The 14,359-nt window shown below is 43.0% G+C and overlaps 1 protein-coding gene and 1 long non-coding RNA gene across 2 annotated transcripts in view; both read right to left on the reverse strand.

Annotated features, from left to right (window-relative positions):
* Positions 1 to 14,359, reverse strand: part of ENTREP2 (endosomal transmembrane epsin interactor 2) — a 512,187-nt gene that overhangs the window by 90,445 nt on the left and 407,383 nt on the right. The window lies entirely within an intron of this gene.
* On the reverse strand, positions 8,433 to 9,759 carry LOC143651631 (uncharacterized). Its single transcript, XR_013160080.1, has 2 exons — positions 9,019 to 9,759; positions 8,433 to 8,596 (listed from the first exon to the last, which is right to left on the reverse strand). It is a non-coding gene; the product is annotated as an uncharacterized LOC143651631 (long non-coding RNA).

Genomic DNA, 14,359 nt, shown 5'->3' on the forward strand with positions numbered 1-14,359 from the left:
ATGTCAACCTCAGGCTTTAAAAGGGAAAGCAGGACAGGCCATGGTGGCTTAGCAGGTAGAGTTCTCACCTGCCATGCTGGAGACCCGCGTTCGATTCCAGGTGCCTGCCCATGCAAAAAAAAAGGGAAAGCAGAGCTTAAAAAGAAGGAAAAAATGACCTATGTTCAGTACTAAGTAAAATAAATGGATCTCCTAGAGTTAAGATTTTTCAGGTTATTATATATAACTTACCTATAACCCTAAGGTGAAAGAAATTCACTGTCTTGTAATTGGCAATTAACTCAATGTCCATGATGTGATATTTGTTGAACGGTTAGTGTGAGCCAGGGACTATGTGGAGAGTTTTTTCTTTTCTTTTTTGCATGGGCAGGCACTGGGAATCGAACCCGGGTCTCCAGCATGGCACGCAAGAACTCTGACACTGAGCCACCATGGCCCACCCTATGTGGAGAGTTTTATATTCACTCTCATAGCCCCTCTTAACAACTGGGGAAACTGAGGCTCAGGGAGTGCAATTGATTTACCCAAGCCCACACAGCTAGTCAGTGTCAGAGCCAGGACTGAATGCAGAAGTTATCCTCCTGACCCCACAGCATCCTTTGACCATGTTGTCCAAATTTAACGTACACCAAAGTGCTTACATTCCCAAGACAAGCTGAGAACTTTTGAACCCCAGCTTTTATGGGTAGATTCCCTGACCTGGGCCTTTGCCTTTACCAACTCCTTCCTGAAATCACATTCCTCAAGCCCAGTTCAACAGGGTCCTTCTTCTGCAAACTCTCTGGATCTCCCCAGAGAGACTTAGAACCTCTGTCTTCTCTCTTCCCAGACCAGACTGCTAGTTTCTTCATGACTGCACTTGCTTTATTTTGCCTCATGATGGTGTTTTAACTCTACCTTTTTTTTTTTTCTTAAAATGCTGCTGCGAAATCACTGAGAACTGGGACTTTTGTGCTCCCAATAGCAGGAAGGGCAAATACTGGACAGATATTCCATTGCCTTCCCCTCTTTTGTTTATGAGAAGCACTGCCTTCACACCTGTGCTGGTTTGAATCTGTTATGTACCCCAGCTGTGTTCTTCTATTCCATTTTCATGGGAGCAGACTTATTATGGGTGGCACCTTTTGATTAGGTTGTTTCCATGGAGATGTGACCTACCCAATTCAAGGTGGGTCTTAATCCACTCACTGGAGTCCTTTAAGAGTAGACAAGTAGAGGGAGAATGCCCCAGAGATGCTAAGAGGAGACCTGCAGAACACAGAGAGAAAGCCACTGGAATCAGAAGCTGATGGTAATGGAACAGAATAAGGATCAGCAGGTGTCACCATGTGCCTTCTCAAATGATAGCAGAACCCTGGATGCCAGCTGCCTTTCCTCTGAGAAGGTGTCCTGTTGTTGGTGCCTTAACTTGGGTATATTCATGGCCTTAGAATTGTAACTTGTAACAATAAATCCCCTTTGTAAATGCCAGTCCACTTCTGTTATATTGCATTCCGACAGCTTTAGCAAACTGAAACAACACCTCTTCCCTACTGAGTTCAAATATGACCTCAGAATCCTACTTACACTGCCAATGGTATTTACTGTAAGTTGATGGAAGGTGGCACATGAGGTGAAACCTACTTGCCAGTCCCTGCCCTACCCAAAAGTAGGTACCAAAAAAAAAAAAGTTGCTCCAGGCTGAATGTATTAAGGATACTATAAAATGTTGATGCTAGGGGAGAAAGGGCTTATCTGCTAAGCATGCACAGTATGTTCTGAGATGATTAGAAAATGTTGTCATTTAACAAGACTCCTCATTTGGTTGACTGAAAGGTAAAACAGAGGCCTCTGAGTGTCCTCGTCACCTCTGCCCAGCATCTGGGGCAGTGAGGTTTGGGCCAGGCACCAACACACAGCAGATGTCAGACTCCTGCACCTGTGGAACTCTCACACGCTCCTGGAGGAGTGGAAATTAGTACAGAGCACTTTGGGAAACTGTCCTGCAGCTCCTACTAATTAATGCTAAATATACACGTACCCATACTATTCTAGACATAACCAACAGAAAAGCATGTGTTGGTCACAAGAAGACATCCACTAGAATTACTATACCAGTACCATCCATAACAGCCTCAAACCGGAAATAATCCAATGGCTATCTGGGAAAAATAAAGTGTGGGATATTCCCATAACAAGCATCTATAAGCTACTTGCAATGATATGAATGAACAAATATTATTTTGAATGAAAGAAGCAAGAAACAAAAAAAGGAAAATGTTGTATGACTCTATTTATATGAAGATCAAAAAGCTCTAAGCTTGTCATGCTGTCAGAAGTTACGATGGCAGGGACTGGTTACCCGTGGGGAAGGTTCAGGATGAGAAGAAGGAAAAGCAATGTTAGTCAAATGACTCCATAATAATAGGAGGAGTGAAAGTCAAAATATTTTTCCAGTCTTTCCATCAACTGACTTCTGCATTTTGTTTTTATTACCATTATAGCATGTTCTAGATCAGCATCCTCTCTTTAGCAATAAAGCTGACAGAAAGTGTTTTGGCTTGCTAAAGCAGCTGAAATGCAAGATATCAGAAATGGGCTGGTTTTTAACCACGGGGATTTATTAGCTTACAAGCTTACAGTTTTGAGGTTGTGAAAATGTCCAAATCAAGGCGTCATCAAGTCAATACCTGTGCTCCTCTATCACATGGCAAGGCCCAGGGCAGCGCCTGCTGGTCTCTCCCTTCTCTTCTGGGCCTCCTTGCTCCCAGCTTCTGGTTTCAGTGGCTTCCTCTCTGATTCTGTGTCCTTCTTCTCTGTGTTCTGTGTCTTTCTGTCTGAATTTCACCCTCTTATAAAGGACTCCAGTAAGAGGGTTAAGATCTATCTGGGGCATGCCTCAGCCGAAATAACCTAATCAAAAGGTCCCACCCACAACAGGTCTACACCCACAGGAATGGATTAGCTTTAAGAACATGATCAGCTGAGGTTCCCCCAAACCTCCAAGCCATCACTGAGGATTAAGGGTAGACGGGGTGATTGCCACGCTGTGCTATGGTCTGAAATCTCAGCCCCCCTTGTGTGTGCTGAGCCAGATGGCAGGTGGAAGGCAGCCCAGTTCGTGAACCTCCATGTGATGAAAAGGCCACTCATGGGTCCCTCCTCACACTCCGGCCCCAGTTCCCTGGACCAGATCTGGGAACCCCTAGCACTTCCCCATCTGAATTCTCCACTGCAACCTGTTCTGCGCAAATGGGAATATAAAGCTTTGGTTAAGCAGAGAGGGCAGATGACGGCCTGTTACGCTCTATGCTCAGTAGCCTGGTGTTTGGACGTGATGCGGACCGCTTATTTTAGGCTGTGGGACTGGGCAGCCACCCTAGGCCGGCTCAGGGTCTGAGTATGCCTCCCACCCAGTGACAACTCCCCTACCCCCAGATCCAGAGGCTCAGGCGTCCCCTAAGTGGGACCCCAACAGCTTTCATCCAGCACAGGAGAATTCAGAGAAGTCAGGATCATAAAGGCACCTGTTCGGCTTGTTTCTGTGATTCCTTCCAAGCTGATTGGAATTTAAATTCCCACTTTAAACTAACAGGTTATTTTGTTCTGACATTGCTTTCATGCCATCAAAAAAGCTTGGCAGTTGTGGCTGATCTATGTTTCCGAATTTCACTTTTTGTATAATTAAAGCACATTAGAGCAGAGGCACGCGGTGCAGGGAATGTGCTAATGCTACTAATGAAGGCAAAGAGCTACTGCATAGCTTGTTGTTAATTGCTTTTTGCAACATGCATCCAAAATCATTCCTTTAAAAGTCATTCCTTTAAAATCCCATAATCTAATGGCATAAGAATAGAGGGTTCTTTTCCTTTTTTTTTTTTTTTTTGCAGATAAACATTTTAAGGGAAAAGTTAATTCTAGAAGATGGGATTTTTATTAGAGCTTTTATAATGGACTGAGAGCCTCCCTGACTTTTAGGGGAAAAAAGCTACCTGCTTTTTCTTTAGATTATCAGATATTTCACCTTTATCTTGGTCTTTGTTACATCATATTCTAAGTATTTGTTAACTGGTCTGTCGCCTCTGCAACAGCCCATTGAATTATTTGTTAAACATCAAATCTAACAGACTCTCAGGCTTGTCATTTGTCACCATGCTTGGGTCTCCCTTACAGAGAGAGAAACCTTCTAAGTGTCTAAGGAGTGTGGGAATCTGAAGACGGCAATTACAACACTCCCACCAGGGAGGCAGACTGTCACCTTAGATCACCGAGTGGAAATCACAAGTCCTGTTTGAAGATTATTTCCATGGGACGTGGTGACAATCCCTACAGTCTTGGTACATTTTTACAAGACTTCTTTTGTTCAAATGACACTTTCAAGGACAGCAAGTTGGTAAGTTTTGAGCCTTCACACAAGGTTCCCTATTGAACAGAAACACAAAATTTTTCTTCCTGAGACTGTTTTTGTCACCTGAGAGGGCAGAAGGAGTCAGGCACACAGAGATTCCTGTCTCCCCATGGGGTAGCCTCCATCTCCTTCTGAGATTTCTTTGTTAATTACAAAGATTTGCATTTTTAGGCCAGCCTCTGAAACTTCATTAGTTAGCACTGTAATCAAAGCAGAGCTCTACTTTGCTGGCAGAAATGGAGAAAGGGCTGGACAGAATTATGCTGGATAACAAGAAAATAAGGAGCAGTTAGCAGTGTTTTTCTACAGAGACATAAACAAGAGTGTTTAGAGTAGCAGTTTTTGGGAAAAACCTAAATGAGGTTGTGTGGTCAAATTAACTTGGGAAATAGCATGTGAAAATAAAAAAGATACCTGGTTCTCTCCTGTATGACACCTCAGGCTTTTAACATTCTAATGTGCCTTGTGTCTCTGGAGGAACAGAATTGAGCACGTTGGCTTCACCACCTCCTCCTCCTCCTCCCTCTGCTTCAATTTTTAAAATATCATCTGTGCCGGTTTGAAAGGACGTATGTACCCTAGAAAAGCCCTGTCTTAATCCTAACCACATTTTGTAAAGGCAGTCGTTTCTTCTAATCCCTATTTAGTGCTGCATGCTGGAAACCTTAATTAGATTATCTCCACGGAGATATGACTCGCTCAAGAGTAGGTGTTAAAATGGATTAGGTGGAGGCATGTCTCAACCCATTCAATGGGTCTTGATTACTTTACTGGAATCCTATAAAAGAGGAAACGTTTTGGAGAAAGCTGGAAATTCAGAGAGAGCAGAGAAGGACAACAGAACGCCATAGAACCACGAAGCAGAGAGTCCACTGGCCAGTGAGTTTCGGAGATGAAGAAGGAAAACGCCTCCCAGGGAGCTAGAGAGGAAGCTAGCAGATGACACCGTGTTTGCCATGTGCCCCTCCAGTTGAGAGACAGAAACCCTGACCACGTTCACCATGTGCCTTTCCACTTGAGAGACAAACCCTGAACTTCATCGGCCTTCTTGAACCAAGGTATCTTTCCCTGGATGCCTTAGATTGGGCATTTCTATAGACTTGCTTTAATTGGGACATCTCCGTGTCCTAAAACCTGTTAACTTGCAACTTATTAAATTCCCCTTTTAAAAAACCATTCCATTCCTGGTATATTGCATTCTGACAGCTGGCAAGCTAGAACATCACCCATTCACCTCTCCCATGTCCAGCGCCTGGGAGGATGCACTGGGATAGGTGCAGGTGGAGAGGGTCAGCTCCAGCCTTCCCTCCTGGGCGCGAAGCTGTGCCCACCAGCTCCTCACATTCAGTCCTCATCAGATGCCTTCTCACTACACACCCAGATGCTTGAAGCTGGTCACACGCCTAGAACACAACAGACACACCAACTAATAGAGACCAGCATTTTTTTTTGTCTTAAAGTTGTGGCCTCTGACATACTGATCAGTGATGCAGTCTTTTTTAATACAATTTTACTGAGATCTATACCCTATAATCATCCAAAGTGTACAATGAATGGTTCTAAGTCATCATCACATATTTGTACACTCAGCACCACAGTCAATTTTTGAACATGTTCATTACTCAAAATCAGTAAAAATCAGAGTAAAAATAAAAATGAAAAAGAACACCCCAAAGCATCATGCTCCTTATCCCCACTCCGTTTTATTTATTTTTTGTCTTTATTTTCTTACTCATCTGACCACACACTGGATAAAAGGAGTGTCAGTCACAAGGTCCTCACAAGGACACGGCCACACCTTAAAAGCTCTACAGTTACTCAACTCTCTTCAAGAATTAAGGCTACTGGATTATAGTTTAAAAGTTTCGGGTATTTCCCTCTTGCTACTCTAATACATCAAAAACTGAAATGGGATATATATATAATGCATAAGAATAACCTCCAGAATAACCTCTCAACTCCAGATGAAATCTCTGAGCCACTGAAACATCGTTTCATTTCTCTCTTCCCTCTTTTGGTCAAGAAGGCTTTCTGAATCCTTTGATGCTGGGTCCAGGCTCATCCCCAGGAGTCCTGTCCCATGTTGCCAGGGAGATTTACACTTCTGGGAGTCATGTTCCACGTAGCAGGGAATGTAAAACTGAAAAAAAAACTAATACACCACAAGGCATGTATCGTGTAAGCCCTTGACAAATTATCACCTGTTGATCCATCAGCAATTCTTTCGATGGTGCAAATACATCACATAAAATGGAACTGTGATGGTCAGGCTTGGACACAGATTGCCAACTGGTCACTCTTGGGCCAACAGACAGGGATTTTTATTTTTACTTTATTTTATTTGGGGGGGGGCTCACACAGTATCTGAAAGTAAAATTAGGGGATGTCACATTAGAATTTAATTTCTAGCCTTTCTTTAAGAGTTTTAAGTTCCAGCCACCCTCGGCCTTTTGTGGCAACTGCTCCCTCAAGACAAAGCCCAGGTTCCAGGTGGCAGTGAGCGCGGTACCCCTGGCTTCGGCCTCTGCATCCAAGGGCTTCTGCCTTCTCCTCCCAGGGAGCAAGGTGGCCCTTCCATCTACTCACTACCTTCTGCCATGTGGACACCTCTCCCCTGTCATTTCCGTCCCCACCCCCTTTGCCCTTGTGAATCTGTTCCTTTCATAATCATTTACTGCACATTAGTGGTGTTTTTCTGAGGAAGTAGACACAAATGCAGGAGTTGAAGCAGCTGTTTAACTAGTGTTCCCACGGATTTAAGTGCTCCCTAAAATGATTGGTACACCCAAGAAGCAATGATAATTGCCATTTTCCCCTCTCAGGACCACACATGTAGAAGCTATCAAAGCCCTGCTAAACAGGACACTCAGGAGCCAGTAGGTGCCTCTGGGGCCAGCGTGAGGGGTGAAAAGGGCAAAAGGGTCCCCTGGGAATCTGTTCCTGAGAACCTGGGCCTCCAGCTCCCTCCCCAGTCTCTGCCGGAGGACCCCTTCCCCTTCTAACCCCTAGACCAGGCAGAAGGAAGCAGGCACTCTCTGGAGAAGGCACAGTTGACAGAGGATAGAAGAGGGAGAAAAATCCCATAGGGAGTTAAGTGAAATTCTGAACCTAGCCCACTCCCAGATCCCTTTCAGCTTTGTTCCCAAATACAGGCAGCCCCAAACTATATACTCAGATGACTGCAGGGGTACAGCTCATGGGAAAAAGCCTGCCCATGGTGACATCTGGGGGTCTCCCAGGAAAGCCATATCACATATCAGTTAAGTTGTTGAGATATATGATAGCTAACCTCTCAGTTCCTGTGCCATTTCAGAGAGCAAGGGAGGCTGGGCAGGAACACATTTTCACTCACCATGTACCCAGGCCTAACTGTCATATGATGAAACTTTTCTAACAAGTAGCTGGAGATCTAGAGAGACCTGGGCTCATGAAATGCCCCAGCTATGAGACCAGAGCCATAAAACCACCAGAGGGTACTACAGTGATCGCAACTGGAAGCAGGTGTGGAGTCGAGTTCCAGGATCTGAGCACCTGGTGATAAAGCCTTTGGAATCCAGAAGGACACAGAGCAGTGGCTAAGGCTGCAAGCTATAGGAAGCCCAGTGCCTGTGCCTCTCACCCACCCACAGAGTTCAGCTACATGGCCCCCTTTCTGTTTTTCAGACTTATCTGGCATGTCCCAGGGCCTTTGCATCTGTTGTTTCTGCAACCAAAGATTTATTCCCTTCAGTCGCTCACAGGACCAGCTTCCAAGTGTCCTCCAAGCTTCTGTTTAGGTGCCACATGCTCAGAGAAGTGCTGAGCCACCTCTACTCCATTTCTCTGCTTTCTTTCTTCATTGCTCTTCCCAGTGCCCAAAGCTGTCTTCTTGGGTTGCTTGTCTGTCTTTACCTTTCCTTACAGAATGTAAGGCCTGCATACAAGTGGGGGCAAGAGCCAGGACTTAGCTGTCTTGTCACTGACGTGACCCAGTACAGTGCACTCCCTCTATAAAAACTTACGGTTTACGCAAGAATGAATGAATGTATAGAGCAGACAGATAAACATTTGCTGGTTTCCTTTAAACACATCAATTTTTATTTTGCTGGGAATAATTTCTTTCCTAGGAAACCAGGAGAATCAACTTTCAAATTGCTGCTTTAGCTCTCATGTCTGTTTATCAAGGATAAAGGCAAATTCTCCTCAAGATTAATTGAAACAACTCTATTCCTACAAAAGGAAAAAATCTGTGTCATCACAGCAAATCATGAACAGCGGCCAAGTGCTACATTTCTTGTGAATCTAAGAGAGGCCAAGATTGTTCTTGACCAGTGATAAAAAGACTAAAAGTGAGACTGTTGGGCAGCAATTGGAGGTATGATCAGAGGAAGGTGTCTTCATTACACCAGAGTGGAACTGTGTATTTTCAGTCAAATTTTCCTTGGTCTTTAAAGCTCGACATTTCAAACTGTCCCTATCAAAGGCCATGCTCTCCCTTAATTTAGTTTTTTTCACGATGAAGTTAAATAGGGTTTCCCTGGTTACCGTGGTGGCTTTTCCAAGGGCTGGGGCCACATTAATTGGTGTTGGCGTGGTTACCGGATGCTTTCGATTACGAGATTTGAGTGCTTGTCATAAATGCAGCTTCACACCTCAAGAGTCTTTCCAAAGAATGAGACAGTGGCAATATGAAGGTCTTCCTCCAAAATGTGTCCTTGAGTGTATTCACGTGGGGTCCTGATTGGCCCAGCTACAATAAATGAAACAACCAGCTCATGAAAATAAGAGGTGACTTTTTTAAAAAACAATTTTAAACTGAATCGTGAAATGATACATTAGATAATTTCTGCTAACTGCATCGGGCTGTCACACACAGATGTCTTATGGCCAGGTCTGCCGTAAAACCCAATCCAGGCTATCGTTTAGCAAGTATTTCCTGAGGTCCTGTTCCAATCCGGAGCTGGATACAGAAATGTGTAAGAGCTCTGCGGAGCGGCAGCTTGAAGGGCTGATCAGGGAAAGTAAAGCCAGAGGAGGAATGACATGGGATATGGCCTAAGAACAGATTTCCCAAAAAGAAAGAGCCAGTAATGCCCTCAACAGACAAGAAGAGGAGACTGGAAGGTCGGATTTCAGCTGACTTTCTTGGAAGGTTATGTATGAGCTGCCTCATAACCCAGGTCTCAGTTGGGGAATAAGGGACAGGGCTTAGAAGCCTACAGAAGTCCCAAACAGGGTGGCAGGCATCTGGGGGGTTATACCCTCACTTCTGTTTGGAGCCCGATCTTTAGTGGACATGGGACAGCTGCAAGACAGTAAAAGTAAAGGAGAAGCATAGCTAGGGTGAGAGGGTGTGCGATGTAGCCCCTCCATTCATGGTTCCTGAAGCATAAGAGGGAGTCCCATAATTCCTTTCTGCCCCACGGGTTCCTGGGAAGGCAGACTCAGGAGAATGCCGAGTAGAAAGATCTTCAAGGGGGTCCCTGGAGGGCCGCAGACATCAATAGCTGATGGCTGCACAGGATTCCCAGCGGGGTGGGTCGCAGACCCTCATCAGAGCATGCCAGCCGGGTTCAGAGGACAAGCACAGCACACGGTGCCTCTGTCTCTGCTGTGCTGCTATATCTGCCTCACCCACACCCAGAAGCCAGCTAAGGAAAGAAAAGGAGAAGATGGAGAAGGAAGAAGCCCTGGAGGGCTCAACATCTTCTCAGAAAGAGTCAACCCAGGAGAAACCCTTTTAAACTGGTAGAGACTAAATCACTCCGCAGTGATATGAGTCAGATTTATCTTTCCTAAATCAGTGAGCACATGCCAAGTCTGCATTACAGAAAACTAAGAACATGTTTCTGCAGTTCAGAATCATAATATGAGAATTTTAAGCATACTACATATAATAAGTCAACAGAATTAAAGCCAAACTTCCATCATAAACATAAAAATAAATAGGCTAAACTTACCAATTAAAAGACTCTTAGCATTACAAGTAGAATAATACACCATTTAATTAGTAACTTATAAGCCCAATCAAGAAAAAAATAGAAAATGCCAAAATGTACAATTATCAATGAGATAAGATATAACCTCACATACAAAGGAATATAAAATATTTATAAAAGAATACTATGAACTATAGTATGCTAATAACTCAAAACATGAGTCAAACCCAAATAGTTCATAAATATGAGAAAATGCAAAAAATCGTCAAGAATATATCCTTCAAATATTGCAATTTAATTTGTACATTTTTTCAAATACTCATGAAACAGATGATTTGCTTGGTCTTTCTACCATTACAGATCGTACAGAAAGAAGGAAAACCCAATTTTCTAAAATACCATAATAATGAGCTGCCCTGTTTACAGGCTGAGTCTTTATGCCTTCCCCTTTTCCTGCTGTAGGATATCGTGTGGTTGCCATGTATAAAGCATTTAACCTTACCCAAGAGAGGTCTGGCCTTCGCCCTTGGCTTCCGGGAGTTAAACCCTAAACCTTTAGAATGCCCAGACTGATTACAGTGTCTGTTTACCTGGGGGCATGAGGCCATGCCAGATCTCAGGTGGGGCTTGGATGGCAGCTCACCTTCTGGAGAGGCTGGAAACTAAGGTCAGGGTTATGGATTGAATCATGTCACCCATAAAGATATGTTCAAGTCCTAACCCCTAGTCCTATGGATGTGAACTCATATGTGAATGGGGTCTTTGAAGATCCTATTGAGATGAACCTAAACAGAATCTTAATCCAACATGACTGTAATCCTTCTAAGCAGAGGAAATCTGAACACATCAGGAAGAGTAAAGAGAAGAAATAAGGAGACTGGTCTCCATATAACAGGGGCAGAGACTGAGTTATGAATGGCTAACACGCCACTACCAGAATGCTACAGGTTATGGAGGAAGTGTGGCTGTGCCAATGCCTTGGTTTTGGACTTCTAGCCTCCAGAATCGTGAGACAATAAATTCTTGTTGTTTAGGCCAACCAGTTCATGAAATTTGTTCTAGTAACCCTGGCCAGCTAAGATAACCACAGTCAACCATGTTCACTGACAGAGTCACAGATAAAGGCTCTAGACACCAAGGCCTGGGTGAGCTCCCCAGGTTGACAATACTTCATGTATACTGTCACTTGCAGTTGCTGGGAAAGTTAGCATTGCCTATGACTCTACTGGAAGTAAACAACTAGAAGCTCCATTCATGGAAATCTCTTTGACTCTGCCTGATGAGCCTTTTCCTTTGGTTGACTTTAATCTGTATCCTTCCACTGTCATAAACTGCCAATGTGAGTATAACTGCTTTTAGTGTGTGTCCTTCCAACAAACAAAAGAAGCTAAGGGTGATCTAGGAGACCCCCAAAGTTATAGTTGGCATCAGAAGTGACAGTTATCTTGGAGACTACCCCAACTTCACAGTTAACATATACTCTCTTTTCATCTTGCTCATCCTTAACAGAAGCAGCTGTGGCCAGATCGTAGCTTTTCTTTGCTATTACAAGGGTGGACTCTCATTCATGCACTCAAACCAGTTCCTACGAAGGTATCTATAAATCCACAAATAAATTGCTTTAGCATTTTATATTTTTCCTTCTGGTTGGATTTCCTGAAGAAGTCAGGTACAGGCAATCCTTGCTTTTCATGGTTCTGATATATGTGAGTTTCCTTACTTTAGCTTAGTTAATAAAACCAGTTCCTCAAACAAAAGAGTTGTTTCCATGGTGTAGGAATTAGGTTCAGGTGTCAACTTGGGCCTAGTTTTGTTGCTATTGTCTTAAGTTATCAGCATGTGTAATTCATCTTTGGCTGATTACGTCTGCGGTCAGCTAAGGGGAGTGCCTTCCGTCCTGAGTGATGTTTCATTTAATTAGCTGGAGGTTTAAAAGGAGTCATCAGAAAAGAGAGAAGGAGCTCAGACCCAGATATCTGGAGATGCAGAAGGGAAATGCCCCAGGGAAAGCCATTTGAACCCAGAAGCCAAGAGAGAAGACCAGTGGACATCACCATGTGTCTTCCCATGTGACAGAGAAGCCCAGATAAAAGCTAGCTATCTTTCCTCCAAGGAACTTCACATTTGCAACTAAATAAATCCCCCTTATAAAAGGCGGTCCCTCCCTAATATATTACATTCCAGGAGCCTCAACAAACTAAAACACATGGTATATTAACTGTGATTAACTACATAGAGCATAAACTTTGCTATCGGTTCTTTAACCCCCAAATTACTAGGTAAATAACAGACATGCACCTTGGTCCGTGATCAATCATGTAACTTCTCTCAAAGTCTGAAGTGACTAAGCACTGTTCACTATTATTCAGCTAATGCACAGATAGAAAAATGTGCAGCTGTGTTGCTTCCTTGTCTTCAATGATAACTCTCCATGGCATTTTACAAAAATGGATGACAGAAAAAGAGAACTGGCCAACAAAGATGAAAATGCAGCAAACAAATGAAAAATGATGATGCCAGAAGGGAAATTTGAATTGAACATAGAGTTTTAGAAGAAAGAGCTGACCATGGAAATGTTGAAAATGACACAATTTAAGTGACTTCAGTTAAGACAAAGGGACTTAGTGAAGGTGAACTCATCCACATGAATGAGCAAAGTGGTTATGACAAGGAGGATGAAGATGTCCCAAGAAGAGGTGATAGCAAAAAACTTTACATTATAGGCACTCTCAGCAATATTTTATGATATTAAAGTGCAAAGGATAAAGTGTTGGAAGCTGATCCAAACTGAGAAAGGAATATGACCATTTGCTTGGTATAGAAAAGAATTTTGCTTCAAATAGTTATATGAGAAGGCAAGAACCATTCAAACTACTCTTGAGAAGTTTTTAACCAAGAAATAAAACACTTGAATTTTCAGCTTTCTAATGTTTTAAATTACAGTTCAAATAAATATTAGTTTTACTATTTTTCCCTATAGATTTATAACGACAAGTAAGAAGGTGTTAATGTTTTGACAAAAATGCTTAAAGGCCAAGGAACAATTGTAATTTTCCCCACTGACATTTCAGATCACTTTGCATGGTTTCAGCTTGCATAATCATCCTCAAGGTCCCACAGGACTAGGGACAAAGAAGTCTACCTATACCTTTTCCACAGGGCAGTCTTGCACTATAACTCCCAGCCAGCTAAGCCTACAAATATCCCTCATTTCAAGAAATACTTCCCATATGTAGGGATATCTATCAACAACTTTCAAGGTCTCTGACTATGTTTCTATTCTCCAAAATATCCAACACTGAACTTTTAAAAAAATCAGCTGAAAGCAGGACTGGGACAGAAGACTTTATTTGCAGTAAATAATGTCACCATTGTTAAGAGTATTGCTCAAAAATTAACCAATACTTAAAATGTCTGATTTTTTCCAAATTAAATAATGTACAAATAGTTTTATTTAATTCTACAAGATTGTGGTCATGAAGGCACTTAATAGCAAGATTCTACTTTAGACCTTTTATCTATAGAGCTATTATCCATATTTGGAAGTCTTCCAGTTTGGACTAGATGGCATAGACATGTTTTTTTGCTGCTCCTCCCCAATAACTACAACTGTAAATCCTAGAAATGGCACAAGACACAACCAATGGTGAGAAGTAGCAAGAAAAAGGTGAGCTGATTTGGGACCCCAGGAATGGAGGATTAATGCAGTGGCTGAGTGTTCTAGTTTGCTAGCTGCCAGAATGCAATATACCAGAAATGGAATGGCTTTTTAAAAGGGGAATTTAATAAGCTGCTAGCTTACAGTTCTAAGGCTGAGAAAATGTCCCAATTAAAACAAGTCTATAGAAATGTCCAATCAAAGGCATCCAGGGAAAGATACCTTGGTTCAAGAAGACCGATGAAGTTCAGGGTCTCTCTCTCAAGTGAGACGGCACATGGCGGACACAGTCAGGGCTTCTCTCTCAGCTGGAAGGGCACATGGTGAATACGGTGTCATCTGCTAGCTTTGTCTCCTGGCTTCCTGTTTCATGAAGCTCCCTGGGAGGTGTTTTCC

Source organism: Tamandua tetradactyla, chromosome 12 (genome assembly GCF_023851605.1).
Source record: "Tamandua tetradactyla isolate mTamTet1 chromosome 12, mTamTet1.pri, whole genome shotgun sequence".
Classification (NCBI taxonomy): domain Eukaryota; kingdom Metazoa; phylum Chordata; class Mammalia; order Pilosa; family Myrmecophagidae; genus Tamandua; species Tamandua tetradactyla.